We start from the raw sequence: 16,118 nt of genomic DNA, 5'->3' as shown, positions 1-16,118 counted from the left end.
GTGTCCCCACACTAGTTTGAATCATGTGCAAGGCGGTGTTGTTGAGTTGACTATCAACCGCTTCTCTTCTAGTCAACTTGTCGGGGTTGTAGGGCTTGAAGCCTTCCAAGATGATTCTCCAAAGTTCATTGGAGGCACTGCAAACATGAGAGCGAAACTCAAATTGCCAAGTATCGAAATTATCAACGGAAAACTTAGGTGGGTCGCCTCGAATGTTCAAATGGGGATGGGGAACCGGTATATCGGGAGATAGAAAAGGTGGAGCTACTTGATTGTAGCTCTCACCTCCACTAGTTCCCCTAGGAGATGCAATGGGAGATTTGATAGTGTTTAAGTTATCACCTTCCACGGGTTTAGTAGAGGAGGGTAATGCCGAAGCACCTCCCTCTTCTAACACACCCGTGTCCTTTACCTCTATGACGGGAGCCCTAGGAGGGACCGGAGTCAAAAGCTCGGAAATCAATTTTCTCATGCTTTCCATTTGAGCGTCCATGGAGGATCTCAACGAATTGATGTCCTCCATGGTGACCAACTTACCGGCCTCTTCCGGAGGCACATCGTCCGGCATACTCTTAGGCGGTTAAGCCCGAAATAAGAGCCGAGGCTCGATACCAATTGAAAGGATCGTATGCCGCACCTAGAGGGGGGTGAATAGGTGCTAACCAATTTTTAGTTCTTTTTCAATTTAGGTTTGACACAAAGGTAAATTCTCTAGATATGCAACTAAGTGAATTTACCTATATGACAAGGTTACCAACTAAGCAAGATATAGCTACGCAATATATAGGAGATAGAGTGGGATAGAGGTAACCGAGAGTGGAGCACGCGTTGACACGGAGATGATTCCCGTAGTTCCCTTCCTTTGCAGGAAGGTACGTCTACGTTTGGAGGAGTGTGGTTGCTACGCAAGCCAAACCAACAGCCACGAAGGCTTCACTCAGATCTCCTGTGAGCAACGCCACGAAGGCCTAGCCCACTTCCACTAAGGGATTTCTTCGAGGCGGAAACCGGGCCTTTACAAGGTTCTTGGGGCACACATCCACAACTGAATTGGAGGCTCCCAAATCTGTAACAATACAACAATCAACAACAACACATCAAAAGAAATCAACTAGGGAACCAAATAGGAACACTAGCATGAGATCCCTCAAACAAATGAGGGGGAAATGAAAAACGCTTCGGTGAGAATGTAGATCGGTTGCTTCTCCTTCGAATCTCCAAAGATCAAGAGCTTTGGTTGGGGGAGGAAGGAGATCTTGCAAATCTTGTGTTTCTTGAGGTGGCTCTAATGGTGGTGAAGCTTGGCAGATTTCTTGTGCAATGATTGAGCAAAGGGGAAATGAAGAAGAAGAGGGGTATAAATACCCCTCCCCAAAATCCAGCCGTTGAGCCTTCCGGGGGCCGGATAATCCGGCCTAAGTTAGGGCCGGATAATCCGCCCCCCCGGATAATCCGGCCTCCTGGTACGAAACCAGGACAATGTCCGGTCAATAATCCGGCCCCATACCAGAGCCACTTTTCTTCAGGTCCTTAGCCGTTTTCGAGGGGGCCGGATATTCTTGAAATGTCCGGCCCGGATAATCCGGTCCTGGGACAAAACCAGGAAAATATCCGGGCAAATGTCCGGCCCCTATACTGAGCTGATTTCCCTCAAGTCCTTAGCCGAAATTCTGGGGGCCGGATATTTTGGAAATATCCGGCCCGGATTATCCGGCCTGATGAACTTTTTCTGATACTCTTTGACAGTACTGACCACATCCAACACACACATAAATGTATCTATATAATCCCTGTACCACTTAACCAAACATTAGTATATCACGTACATTGACATCAAACACTCAAAACATAATATGAGAGATGTTCTTTCAGTCGGGGCCACCAGGCGCGCGGGAAATTTTCTCGACGTTTCCCGCGTTTTGTTTCCTCCGGACTCCCCGAGCGCGTCCCGGTGGATCGGGATGACATGAGCTTGCCGAATGGATGAAAGCCTAAATCGGAGCGAAAACAAGAAACCGAAAGCGCCACTAAACTATTTTTCGTTGTCCGGATGGAAAAAAAGGCCGCTAGAGGTCTTTTCGGGGAGACGGCTAGGCTATAGATGCGTAGGTTTGTGTTTGCCACGCCGTATTTTACACGGTCGGCACCGCCGTGAGAGCAGTGACTTTTGGTCCTCTTGATGCATCTCCTCCTCTCCCACTTTTTTTTTTGACCCCGACCTCTCCCACTTCTCATCTACTACAAGCTTTTGCTTGGAGGGTGCATGTCCCGGCACCGTGACAAGCCCATCTACTAGTCCTCCTCTTGCGACGCCAAGCCTGAGAGCGCGCAGTTGATCTCTTGCCCAGTGGAACCGACGCCGGCCACCTGTTCGACGGAATGCCGAAGAGACGAAAGCGCCGCGAGGAAGCCACCGGTGCGAGCGGCGAGGATTTCATCAGCGCCCTGCCGGACGCGATACTCCAGGTCGTGCTGTCTCTTCTGCCCTCGGATGAGACAATGAGGACGTCTGTGCTCTCTCGGCGCTGGCGCGACCTCTGGAAGTCCACGCCCGCACTACGCGTCTTCCGGGACGGCGAGAAGCAATGGAGTGCCGTGAACCTGAACTACTTCGTGAACCACCTGCTGATGCACCGCGACCGCTTGCCTGTGGACGAGTGCGAGTTCAGTTGCTTTTATCAGTATTTTCCCGAGGAGGAAGACAAGCTTTTCCAGAACGCCGAGCTCTGGATCCACGACATCGTGTCACTTTTCCGGGCTCGGGTGCTCAAAGTCTGCATCCACACTCAGAACTACTACTACCTGCCCCTTTAGAGCATCCCCACTTGTCTCCCCGACGAGGCCCCCGAGCGACGATTTTCCCATCCGGACGGAGTTATTCAGTCTAGTCGCGCTCGTTCTTCGATTTCGTCCGGATTTGGGCCTAAATCCATCCAGCAAGCCCACGCCATCCCGGTCCCCCGAGGAGCGCTCGGGGACTCCGGACGAAATAATTTGGCGCGAAAGAGGCGTGTGGACCCTCGTAGTCTACGACTGGACCGCCAAATCCTGTCGATTTCCCTCCAATTTGCTTGCATATCCCCATTCTCTCCTGCCGGATTTGTGTAGCCGTCTCCATTCTCCTTCTCCTCTTTCTCGTCCACCCCCATGCCGCCGAAGCCGAGGAAGTCGAGGCCCAAGAAGGAGCGGCCGCCGGGTGTGTCTAATGCACAGTGAGCGGCGGACGAGCTCCGGCGACAGGTCGAAACAAGCGCCAGGGCGGAGAGGGAGAAGAAACTCAACGCGAAGAGGGCGGCGTTGGCGGCGGAGGACGAACAAGCGAGGAAGGTCTCCATGGCCATGAGCATGGGCCATGCTCGCGGCGGCGGCAGCGCCGCCATGTTCCCCGGCCCGTGGCCCATCCAAGGTACGAGCAGTTCCCCGTCGGCTTTCTCCCCTTCAAGCTTCTCCCCGTCGTCGCCTGTCATGTTCCAAGAGGCGACCTACGGCCAACCGTCCAGGTTCACGCCGTCGCCGCCCGATCTCGCCGGCGGCAACCTGAACGAGGGCTTCTCGCCGGCCCTGCGACGAGGGTCACTCCTGTTCGGTGCGACGGCGGCGCCGAACGACGAGGTGATGAACGAGATGATCGACTCCGGCTCCGCGGCCGCCGCTGCGAGCCCGGGGTTCTTCATGCAAGAGGAGGCGAGAGCGACGGCAGCTGTCACGGAGCGCAACCGGTGGGCGGAGGATGTGGCCGACGGAAGCCAAGCCGTCGAAGAAGAAAAAGAGGAATAACCAACCCAAGTCGAGGTCGCCGACGACAACCCGACGAAGGGAAAGAAGAAGAGAAAGAAGGAAGCGCCGCCGGCCGAACCGCGCATCCAATGGACGCCGAGGGAAGAGGAGTGCCTCGCCGAAGCTTGGATGACCGTGTCCATGAACGGCATAACCGGGGCGAACCAGTACTACGAGACGTATTGGCTTCGAGTGAAGCAGGCGTTCGACGAGCGGAAGCTCATCGATCCCTACTTCAACAAGACGATCATGAACCGGGGAGACAAGGCCATGGCCACCCATTGGGGGATCATACAGACGGCGTGCAGCAAATGACACGGCATACAAGAGGAGCTCAACAAGTGCCGGTGAGCGGCGAAGACTTTGAAGCCAGGGTATGCATACGCCGTGCCTCCTCCGTCGACCCTTCAATGTACTGATCGCCGTGAACTGACCCATATCGCCGCCCTATTTTCCCCCAGGTGCGCCGTGCTTTCGACATGTACCACGACGACACCGGCCTGACGTTCAAGTTTCTGAACGTCTACTCCCGCATCGAGAATTGCGAGAAGTGGACGGAAACCCGCACGAGCCTCTCGAAGAGCAAAACCGAACAGTACAACCCCGACGCTCCGGCGCCAGGCTCGTCGGATGGCCGCCCGGAACTCGGCCAGAAAAAGCTCAAAGATCTCAAAAAGATGGGCCATCCCGCCGAGAGGATGCATGCGTCGTTCGACAAGTGCTGGGCCGACGCAAGGACACACGCCGCCGGGAGGGACGACAAGTTCGACGGCAGGTGGAGGGAGATGCTCGCCAACCAAGGCGCCCGGATCGCCCTGCTGAAGACGACGGGCGCGGCGAAGAAGAGGAACACAGACTTGGCGTTCCTGATGGGCGGCAACACGAAACTGATGGACGAGGAGACGAGGAATTAGTACGAGGGACATCGCAGCGACATCCTCCGACCCACTCCGGCCAGTTCTTCGTCGTCTCCGGCGCCTACCTCGTCGTCCTCACCATCTACGACGTCGACTGCCGCTGCTTCGACGTCGACTGCGGCCGCGGCGTCGGCCGCCGTCGACCACGGCGTGTGACACCGACGTGCCAGACGGGACTGCCGACGCCCCTGTTTCAGTGTAATTTCCCTCCGATCGCCGATCTGTGGCTGGTCCTTTTGCCGATCGAATTTGTAGCGGGACGACGACTTGTTTGAATTTCAACTTTGTCCGCCGAACTCCGAGTGGACGACTGGAAATATGGTTCTCCCCACGAATTAATTTCGTCCAATCCGGCGGTTGTTTCGTCCGAATTTCGGCGTGGAGAGGCCAAACGAGTGGAGATGCTCTTACAACAGGGCCTTCGTTGCACATCGCCTGATGAGGCTGGAGTTCAGCTACGTGATCCTGCAGTACCGCAATCTGGATTTCTCAAGCTGCCCAGCATTGAAGAGTTTGGACCTGCACTCTTGCACGATTCATACTGACAAGATCGTCTCCCAATCGTTAAGGAATCTTAGCATTACGCATTGCTATTTTGAACTGGATTCCCGCGCTCGTATCTCTGCCCCTTGCGTCGTCTCCTTGCAGCTAGCTAACATTTCTGGCAGGGCTCCTTTGCTCAAGAACATGCCGTCTCTGGTAACAGCGTTTGTCAAGTTTAGTCGCAGCTCTCGTGATCTCTGTAGATATAAAGGTAGTTATGTGGACTGTGATAATCATGGATGCCATGGTCACTATGATGGCGATGGCAACAACTGTGTGCTTCTTGAAGGATTGTCAGGCGCCACAAACTTGGAGTTGATCAGTGATCCTCATGTGGTATGCTTTTTTTTTCTTTTTTTGCTTTAAATCCTCAGGCGGTACACACTAGTGTTATTTACCATGTGCTGGATACCCTGCATGTTTCTTCATTGATGAAACTACACAAAATCTCATTTAAGCTAGCTACTTGCCTACTTCCAATTAGCATTGTGACCATGTAAAGTATTTGTATGTTTACATTTGCACGAAGGACCCCCCCCCCCCCCTACACCACCAGTTCATTTGAACAGATTTGCGTATATTATTCAGAGTTTGTTTTATCACTAGGCGCTCATACCTTTCACTTTTGCCAACTACCTAGCTGCAAAAGCATATATATGTTATGTGTTGCAAAATATCAAGAGTGATTTGTTTGGTATGGTTCTAGTGACCTAATTACAAACCCTAGCATAGCACTGATCTAATATTATGAGATATACTAGTTCTCCAGAGTTCTGTTATTCTTACTTTCTTATTGCTTGCTCTTTCTACAGTTTATTTTCAGAAATGATTGTAAACGGTGTCCTATGTTTAGCATGCTACATTATTGCTCAATGAGTGGTGTGAGGTGGCTGACTTTGGCACACTAGTTTGCTTTCTTCGGCACACACCAATTCTGGAGAAGCCTACTATTCAACTTCCACTCTACAAGGTATATGTTTTTTGCCAGTATGGCAGCTTTGTCTTGTTGAAGTTAGCTTGTACCTGTGATTTATATATAAATTTTTTTCTACAGACACGACATCGTGCGGTTGAAATATATGAAAGCTATAACCCAAGACAGGAATTCATGGTACTGAATCATCTCAAGGTCGTTGAAATAAAATGTTACCAAGAACATGAGTTGGTTCACAAAATTGTAAAGATCCTGAGTTCCTTTGGAGTACCTTCTGGGCAAATTGGCATCCAAATTATCGAACGGAATATACCAAACTTGTGGTTTACCGAGAGTAAGTTAACTATCAGCACCTCTTCATGGTTCTTATGTTACAACGGTCTGTTGTGTTTACAAGGTTGAAAAACAAATAATATTACCTCCATACCATAATTCGGAGGGAGCGTAGCTTTTTTGCTTGATAATGTTAGAAGTTGATAAAATTAACTTGTTTTTTAGTACTTCCTCCGATTCATACATTTAAAATGTGTCTAGATACATCTATATTAGTGTCAAGTAATATGAATCGGAGGGAGTACGTGCTTCCATGTTTACTGTCAAAAAGAAGAAAACATAGTCTGATACACCCAGGTGATTTTTCGACAAAATGCCAGAAGCTAAGGCCAAATAGATTGGTGTACTTATATCTTGTCACACCTTTTTTTGCCTTCCGTTTGGCTATCAATGCCATTACATCAAGAATTCAGAATAGGGGAGGAAGCAGGGGTAGAGCGTCGAAACGCCCACAGTCTAATATCCTCAATACTTCTGCGAACAACCAAGGAAAGGGGTTCGTCGAGGGAGTTGAAAATAAGAGCATTTCGCCGTTTTCAGATGCTCCACACGATGGCAGTGACGACTGAAGAATCTTCATACGAGCTGCGGTGTAGAGACCAGAGGTCTTCGAAGCCTGGACGGGGGCAGGAGTCGTCATTCGGAAAGAAGAGAAGGCCCAAACGTCACGAGCTCTAGAGCATTGAAGGGGCATGTGATCCGCATCCTCGTCAAGAGAACAAAAGGGAAAGGAAGCAGAGGTGGTGTTGGGAGCGCCTCTTGGTGGTTGGCGGCGATGTCGAGCAAGCCAGTAGAAGACCTTGCACTTCTGGGGAGCCTCCCTTCTCCAGAACCTTCCCGCCTGCAAATCAACCCGCAGATGCCTGAAAGAATTGGCATAGAAACACTTGTTCGATAAGATGTTGTTAGAGGCGGCTCACATGGCGATAAGGTTCATCATGCCGCATGACCACAGAGCCAAGCTTCGAGGTTAGCGTAAGGAGATCAGCCATGTAGCACTGGACATGTGCGGCCCAAAATTACCATGGATACCCGAGTTGAGGAGGAAGGAGACACAAGCGAGATCAGCCATGTAGCACTGGACATGTGCGGCCCAAAATTACCATGGATACCTGAGTTGAGCAGGAATGAGACACAAGCACGAGGTTTCACATAATGTCAGAAAAAGAGCAGGGAAATTCTCAGAGAGGGGGGCATGACCAGTCCACATATCAAACCAAATGTACTTGTGGGGGCCATCACCGATGGTGACTTTGGAGATGGAGAGGAAGGGGTCGAGGCCGGCAACAATGTCTTTCCAAATGGGGGTGTTAAGGTAGTGCCGGTCCCCAAGATCGCACGAAGTTGACCACCCGCTGCGGTGGAACCAGCAGGCCCAAAGAGAGTCCGAGTGGAGCTTGGAGAGAAACTTGGAGATTAGGGCTGAGTTTTGGGCAGGAATCGAGAGCACCCCGAGTTCCCCCAAGCTTTTTTGGGGTGCAGAACTCAGACAAGCAACTTTACATTGTCGCACGTGGCAAGAATCTTCACCAGTCCAAAGGAAAGCACGACGTCTCTTGTCAATGGCCACGATAACGCCGGCATGGAGAAGGCCGGCACTCATAGCGTGGGCAAGCATAGCCGTGAGGACCGAGTTACCACACTTGACCATCAGAAGTATAACTAAGAAAGAGTTGTACTTATTGAGTAGTGAAATAATGTTGTGTTAGTTTATTATGTCAAAGGAAGGATCATCAAGCTAATGACTGTCGGGGTTTCGTGTCTCAAGAGGAACACGGATACCTCGGCAACACCCTTAAGGTTATCAAACCCAGGGGGCTAAGAGCAATACTCCAAGCTTCCCAATGCCATGGTGACGATGGAGCGAAGCGACGTCAACACGAAAGAGAGAGACACATAGTTACCCATATTCAGGGCCCTCGTGAGGAGGTAAAGCCCCTACATCCTTCCTTGAATTGTATGATATCTCGCCAAACACTTGAACTGTTTACAAGGTGGTAGTTTGGAGAAGCTGTGGCCAGATCTGGATCTGATCAGCCAGAGGTAGAAGAAGATGGGACCGAGGAGAAGAGTCTAAAAGAGACCCCCCCTTCTACAGGGCAGCTACCCCTCCTTTTATAGAGGCACTGGTCCTCCTTCCACGGAAACTTGGGGGAGGGGCTACCTGATAAGGGATTAACTTATCAATGCCTACGAGTTGTAGACTAGGGTTTAGTTGGAAGTAGAGGGCAAGTAGATCTCGAAGGTTTCAGCCGAAAAAGTACTCGACTGCTATGAAAACTAGGGTTGTGTAAAACAATGAGTCGATCATTTCTTTGTCCCTCGACTCCCCCTTATATAGGAGGCGGAGCCGAGGGTTTCGTGATGTACAAGTTACAGAGTCCGGGAGGGTTTCTGAACCGTCGCGTAATAATTACAAGTTAATATTCCTAATACAATTCTATCTTTCCAACTATGTAATACTTCGGGTCGTGGGCCTCCAGTAAACCCCGGGTACCTTCTTCGGCATGCCCATTGGGGATGCCTATGTCAGTAGCCCCCGAGATTTTGCTTGAATCGAAGAATCAGGGAAAATCTCCATCTTTACAATCTGCACATGATTTCTTCAACTCGACAAATAATATTTATGAAGGAATTATATATTGTACAGGGATAACGGTAATTGGGGCTGGTTCATCTGACGGATCAGGTACCAGTTAACTGCTCTTGTAGCAATCCGCAAAAACCTACTTCAAGATCACGTCCCTAGACATGATCTCGGGATACTGGCGTAATTCGACATGTGTCGCTTAAGGTCTTACCAGATGCCGAATTCCAGTCATGTTTTATCGGGTACCTAACGCGTCCGTTAGGATTTTTCTTCGTATCTGTTGATACGGAAAAAGTAGCAAAGCACCGTCAGAGGCGGTGCCACGCCGCACAGGACGGATCCCGGGGACTTACCTTCGCAGAGTTTTGCGGCATTCAGAGATTATTTTGCGACTGAGGCGCTCTGAGAATATATTGTCGAGTGCTTTTTCCGGCTGCTGGAGTAGCACATTTATTCGAGTCAACGGATGACTTATATTGTTTTTACCTATCCTCCCGATGGGAGTATATGAAGAGTTATTTCGATAACTCGAAATATGCTCATCAGGTCTTACTAGATTTCATCGGGCACGCGAACAGCGTTCCCGATGGGAGTAGCCCCCGAGGCTACAACCAAGTGCTTGTACTTGGTTGTAGGCTCAACATCTTAGCATATTTACCACTATATTGTCATTTTCCATGCTCCTCTTCATATTTATCGAGTGCGCGAACAGCGCTCCCGATGGGAGTAGCCCCCGAGGCTACAGTCGAGTATTTGTACTTGGCTGTAGGCTCCAATTTTTCTCTATCGCTTATATTTTGAAATGTCCCATTCTGAATCATCTCCATCAAACTTCTCGATTTTTTTTATAAAGTAGCCCCCGAGCATTTGAACAAAAACTTGTATTTGGTCAAAGTCTCTCGAGATTACCAGGCGTCTTTCACTGTCGCCAATTTTCGTAAGATCACAGTCGAGATTTTTCATTGGCAGGGTGACATCAGTGCTGACGATAGCCACGACCACTGTATCGGGAAGACGCGGGAGCTGTCCCTTCACTAACCTGCGGGCCCAAAATCTGTAACACGTTGACACGTTATGCAAGTGGGGGACACACGTCCTCCGCTTTTTCTGGCACGCGTGTTGTAGCGCCTGTCCAGTTCCATCATTGTAAAAATACCGTTTTACCCCTGTATCCACGTGTAAAGCATCAAGTCCATTCTCACACCATCCAGCGGTGCGATGGTTTGGCTGAGCTCGCTATAAATATCCATCTTCTTCCTCGTTTAATCCCCTTCGCCGCACCATTGCTCATATCTCCTCTGCTCCGATCCCCATTGCAAACACAAAAGCTCCAGCGCTCACGCACTGCTCCACTTCCTCGACGCCGTTGTCGATGCCACCGCGGCCCAGACTCTCGAGGCACAACACCCCCGAAGCGAAGATGGCGACGCAAGATCTGGGAGTGTCTGAGTGGGAGAGATCCAAGATCTCCGCTCAAGACATCAACCTTCTGAAGAAGCTCGGCCTGAGCAAGAAGAAGGACACGCTGCGCTTCCCCAGCGAGGAGAGCTACCCGACGCCTCCCATTGGTTATCGGGTTAGTTTTGTTGACCATCTTATCCGCGGCCTCTCTGCACCCATCCACAATTTTCTGCGTGGATTGCTTTTTGTGTATGGGCTGCAGCTTCATCATCTTACTCCCAACTCCATCGTCCACATCTCTATTTTCATCACTCTTTGCGAGTCCTTCCTTGGAGTCCAACCTAACTAGGCTCTGTGGAAGCGTATCTTCCTCCTCCGCCGTAATGGCTCCCACAACATCGCCTACAACATAGGCGGTGTTGTTATTTGCGTCCGCCCTGATGTCGAGTACTTTGACATCAAATTCCCCAACTCCGTCCAAGGGTGGCGCAAAAGATGGTTATACGTCCGCGAGGAGTGCCCCGACTCGCTGGAATACAACATCGCCCCTTTTGATGGCAGCTCCAAGATTCTCCGTCGCCGATCTTGGGATGCAGAGGCGACTGAAGAAGAAAAAACGGCGACAGAAGCGTTGATGTCTCGCATCCACGAGCTCCAGAATACCCGCGGCCAAGAGCTGTCGGGTATCCAAATAACGGCGTATTTCCTTAGGATTAGGGTGCACGCAAAAACCCCCTCTGGATGTATGCTGGCGACAAAGATGTGGATCGCATGTCGATAGATTTATCGGTCAAGGATTTGGAAAAACTTGTCCGAAAAATCTCTTCGCTCAGCAAGAAATATGCCATCCCAACATCTTGTCGTGTGGTACCATACAACTGTACCAACTCCCTCCCCCAGGTAATCTATCTTTTGTCGACTACCTTTTTATTGTCCACCTGTTTTGACTGTTATTGTGCTTTTTACTCATTTTGACTGCTGTTTTGCTGTGCGTTGAGACGATTTCTTGTTGAAACATTCTTATCTTGTACAGAACCACCAAACTGCATCATCTCTCCCTCCCCTTCCTGAAGGTGGAGATGTTGACGAACGGGCAGTCGTTACTGACGACGCCCAGGTTCCTTCTCAGCCTGAGATTGGAGTCGCAGTTTCTCACAAATCCGCGGCTTGCTCTGAAAAAGAAATTGAATCAGAGGCTTCGGAGTCAACCGAGTCCATCCCTTCCGCCGTTTCTCCGAAAAACAAACAGAAGAGGGGTGACGCGGAAGGCTCTGGCACCTCCAAGCTGAGCAGTTCTCCTGTCAAGGAAACTGTTCCCGAAGAAACGCAATCCTTCGAAGCCTATGCGTCTGCCCTTGTTAGCTCGTAAGTTACCCTGTCGCGGATTTTTTTGTAAGCATTGTGTGTCGAATAAGCTGATTGCATATCGAATAATCTCATTCTATTTTGTGTTCAGCGGCGAGGAAGAAGAAGAAGAACCCGCCGCCAATGTGACTGCTCCTATGAGCACGTCTCATACGCTGGCTTTATCGGAAACACACCGCACGGCGGAGGAAACCTCGGCTCCTCATCCAGAGCTTCAGAGGTCGACTCCTGCCACTAGCCCCCGAGCCCCTTCGCCAAAGAGAGCGAGGATTGAGCTAGGCGAAGAATTCTTCCTTGCCGGAGTTTCAGCGACGCTAGCTTTGGACGATGTAAGTCTACTATCTTTGTTTTCCTATCTGTCGAGTTTTTCACTACTTTGAACCTTTTTTTCCTTTTTCTTTTCTACAGCCTCTGATGCAGCCCTTCATTAACCTTGGCGCCCAATTTATTGGGTATCGCAACACTGTTGAAGGGTTGAAAGGTAAACTGTCGAATGATCCATCTTTCCTACTCCTCGAAAAACATCCTTGGCCTTTGTGCAATTTTAACTTTTGTCCTATGTCTTTTCAACACACTCTCTTCTTGCGGCGAACAAACGAGCTGACGACCTTGCCAGCAAACTCAAGGCGAGTGAAGAGGCTCGCGAGAAAGCTGAAAAGGATGCCTTTTGCATTGAAGATATTCGAAAGAGGCTTCATGAAGCAGAGACTGCTCTGAGTGACAAAATCGCTCAGCATGTTGCTCATGAAGGAAAAGTCGCCTCTCGCCTTGAATCATTGAATCAGCATTTTGTCAATAAGTTTGCTAATCCATCTTCACCCTTTTCATTGGTTTTCCGCCCCTTCTTTTTGTTGAAGATCCAAAATTTTGTTTCAGCAGGGAAGATGAGTCAAGATTTTGTGCTGGAAAAGCCTGAAGATGACCGTTGATACGTCTCCAACGTATCTATAATTTCTGATGTTCCATGCTAGTTTTATGACAATACCTACATGTTTTATATGCATTTTATATCATATTATGGCATTTATTGGACTAACCTATTAACAAGATGCCACAGTGCCAGTTTCTGTTTATTATGTCTGTTTTTTGCGGAAAAGGCCCGAAAACCAAAGTGCTCGGAAAAATCCAGAAAAATCACATAAATTCTATTCCGCCAGAAGACTCACGCGGCCTAGGAGGGGGGCGCGCCCAGGTGTGGTGTGGGCCCCCCAGGCACCCCATTGCGCCGCCTCTTCGCCTATAAAATCATTCGCGGCGTAAAAACCCTACAACAATGGACGAAACTCCAGAAAGACTCTAGGGACGCCGCCACCATCGCGAAACTCCGTTTCGGGGGGACAGAAGTCTCTGTTCCGGCACGCCGCCGGGACGGGGAATTGCCCCCGGAATCCATCTTCATCGACACCACCGCCATCTTCATCGCCGCTGCTGTCTCCCATGATGAGGAGGGAGTAGTTCTCCCCCGAGGCAGAGGGCTTTACCGGTAGCTATGTGGTTCATCTCTCTCTCCCATGGTGTGATCTTTATGTGATCATGAGCTTTGTATCACTATTAATCTATGTGCTACTCTAGTGATGTTATTAAAGTAGTCTATTCCTCCTCCATGATGTAAAGGTGACAAGTGTGTGCATCATGTAGTACTTGGCGTAGGTTATGATTGTAATCTCTTGTAGATTATGAAGTTAACTATTACTATGATAGTATTGATGTGATCTATTCCCCCTTTCACAGCTATTGGTGACAGTGTGTATGCTATGTTAGTACTCGGTCTAAATTGCAACAGACTATTATGCACTCTAGAGGTTACTTTAATGTGAACTTCGGATGTTGTGGAGCTTGTTTACTCCGGCTTGAGGTGTGCTCTTGTAGCCCTACACAATAAATGGTGTTTGTTATCCAACAAGAGAGTGTTTGAAAGTAGCACAAGTGAAGAGAAGTTATTTATTTATGTGATCATTGTTGAGAGTGTCCACTAGTGAAAGTATGATCCCTAGGCCTTGTTTCTAAGCATTGAAACACCGTTTCCAACAAGTTCTGCTACATATTTGCTTGCTGTCAGTTTTATTTCAGATTGCAATTACTACTTACAATCATCCATATTACTTGTATTTCACTATCTCTTCGCCGAACTAGTGCACCTATACATCTGACAAGTGTATTAGGTGTGTTGGGGACACAAGAGACTTCTTGTATCTTAATTGCAGGGTTGCTTGAGAGGACTATCTTTGACCTCTACCTCCCCGAGTTCGATAAACCTTGGGTGATTCACTTAAGGGAAACTTGCTGCTGTTCTACAAACCTCTGCTTTTGGAGGCCCAACACTGTCTACAAGAATAGAAGCGTGAGTAGACATCAAGCTATTTTCTGGCGCCGTTGCCGGGGAGGTAAGGTAAAAGGTATTCACATCCTCCGACTACTAAGCTATTTCCTAGCACTGTTGCCGGTGTGTGAGTGCTCGAAGCTATCTCCTTTAGATTCTGCAATTAAATCTTTTTGTTTCTTGTTTTTATTTTCACTAGTTAGGCTTAATGGAAAACAACAAAAAAATTAGAGATCTTTATGAACTTTATCTTGAATTAGGACATGATGTGTTTGAAGAGAAAGTTAAAAAACCCATGGAACTTTGCTTGCAAAATAGTTGTAGCAATGTTTTTAGCATGAACTCTTTGAACACTATTATTGCTAATGCTATGGAAGAATTTAAGCTTGGGGAGGTCGGTTTTGATGAAAATGATCTCTTTAGTCCTCCGGGTATGGAAGAGAAAGTTTATGTTGATTATGATATGCCTCCTATATATGATGTTTGCAATGATGAATATGATATTTTCAGTCCATCTACTATTGAGGATAAAATTCATTATGATTATTCTATGCCTCCAATTTATGATGATTATAATGATGGATGTGATAGTTTTACTCCCACTATTACGAATAAAATTGATTATGCTTATGTGGAGAGTAATGATGCTTTTATGCATGTGGATAAGAATGCTTTATGTGATAGTTTTATTGTTGAGTTTGTTCATGATGCTACTGGAAATTATTATGAGAGAGGAAAATATGGTTATAGAAATTTTCATGGTACTAAAACACCTCTCTATATGTTGAGAATTTTGAAGTTACTCGTGTTTTATCTTCCTATGCTTGTCACTTTGTTTGTTTTGAATTTATTTGTGTACAAGATTCCTATGCATAGGAAGTGGGTTAGGCTTAAATGTGTTTTGAATTTGCTTCTTGATGCTCCTTTTGCTTCATTTTCTATTCTCATGAGAGCATCATTAAAATTACTGAGCCCATCTTAATGGCTATAAAGAAAGCACTTCTTGGGAGATAACCCATGTTTTTATTTTGCTACTCTTTTGTTGTGTCTTGGAAGTTGTTACTACTGTAGCAACCTCTCCTTATCTTTATTTTCATGTATTGTTGTGCCAAGTAAAGTCTCTGATAGAAGGTTGATGCTAGATTTGGATTTCTGCGCAGAAACAGATTTCTTATCTGTCACGAATTTGCGTCCTTCTCTCTGTAGACGAATAAAAAAATCAGCGAAAAATCATGCATTATCCTCATATATGTACGCAACTTTCATTAGTTTTGAGTTTTTCCATCTGAGCAAGTTAAGTGCCTCAGAAAAATTCATCTTTACGGACTGTTCTGTTTTGACAGTTTCTGCCTTTTTATTTCGCATTGCCTCTTTTACTGTGTTGAGTGGATTTCTTTGCTCCATTAACTTTCAGTAGACTTGGGTAATGTCCAGAAGTGTTAAGAATGATTGTGTCCTCTCTGAACATGTGAATTTTGATTATGCACTAACCCTCTAATGAGTTTGCTTTAAGTTTGGTGTGGAGGAAGTTTTCAAGGGTCAAGAGAAGAGGATGATATAATATGATCAAGAAGAGTGAAAAGTCTAAGCTTGGGGATGCCCCGTGGTTCATCCCTGGATATTTCAAGAAGACTCAAGCATCTAAGCTTGGGGATGCCCAAGGCATCCCCTTCTTCATCGACAACTTATCAGGTCACTTCTAGTGAAACTATATTTTTATTCCGTCACATCTTTTGTTCTTTACTTGGAGCGTCCGTTTGTTTTTTTTTTGTTTGAATAAATTCGGATCCCAACAATCCTTGTATTGGAGAGAGACACACTCTGCTTTTTCATATTGAACGCTGGTGTTCTTAGTTTTGCTTTAATGTTCATGGCGAAGGCTGAAAACCGCTTCGTTGATTGCTATTTGGTTGGAATCGGAAAATGCTTCATGTAGTA

The sequence above is a fragment of the Lolium rigidum genome, chromosome 3 (genome assembly GCF_022539505.1).
Source record: "Lolium rigidum isolate FL_2022 chromosome 3, APGP_CSIRO_Lrig_0.1, whole genome shotgun sequence".
NCBI classification, from domain to species: Eukaryota; Viridiplantae; Streptophyta; class Magnoliopsida; order Poales; family Poaceae; genus Lolium; species Lolium rigidum.
Note: the sequence above shows the minus strand (reverse complement) of the source record.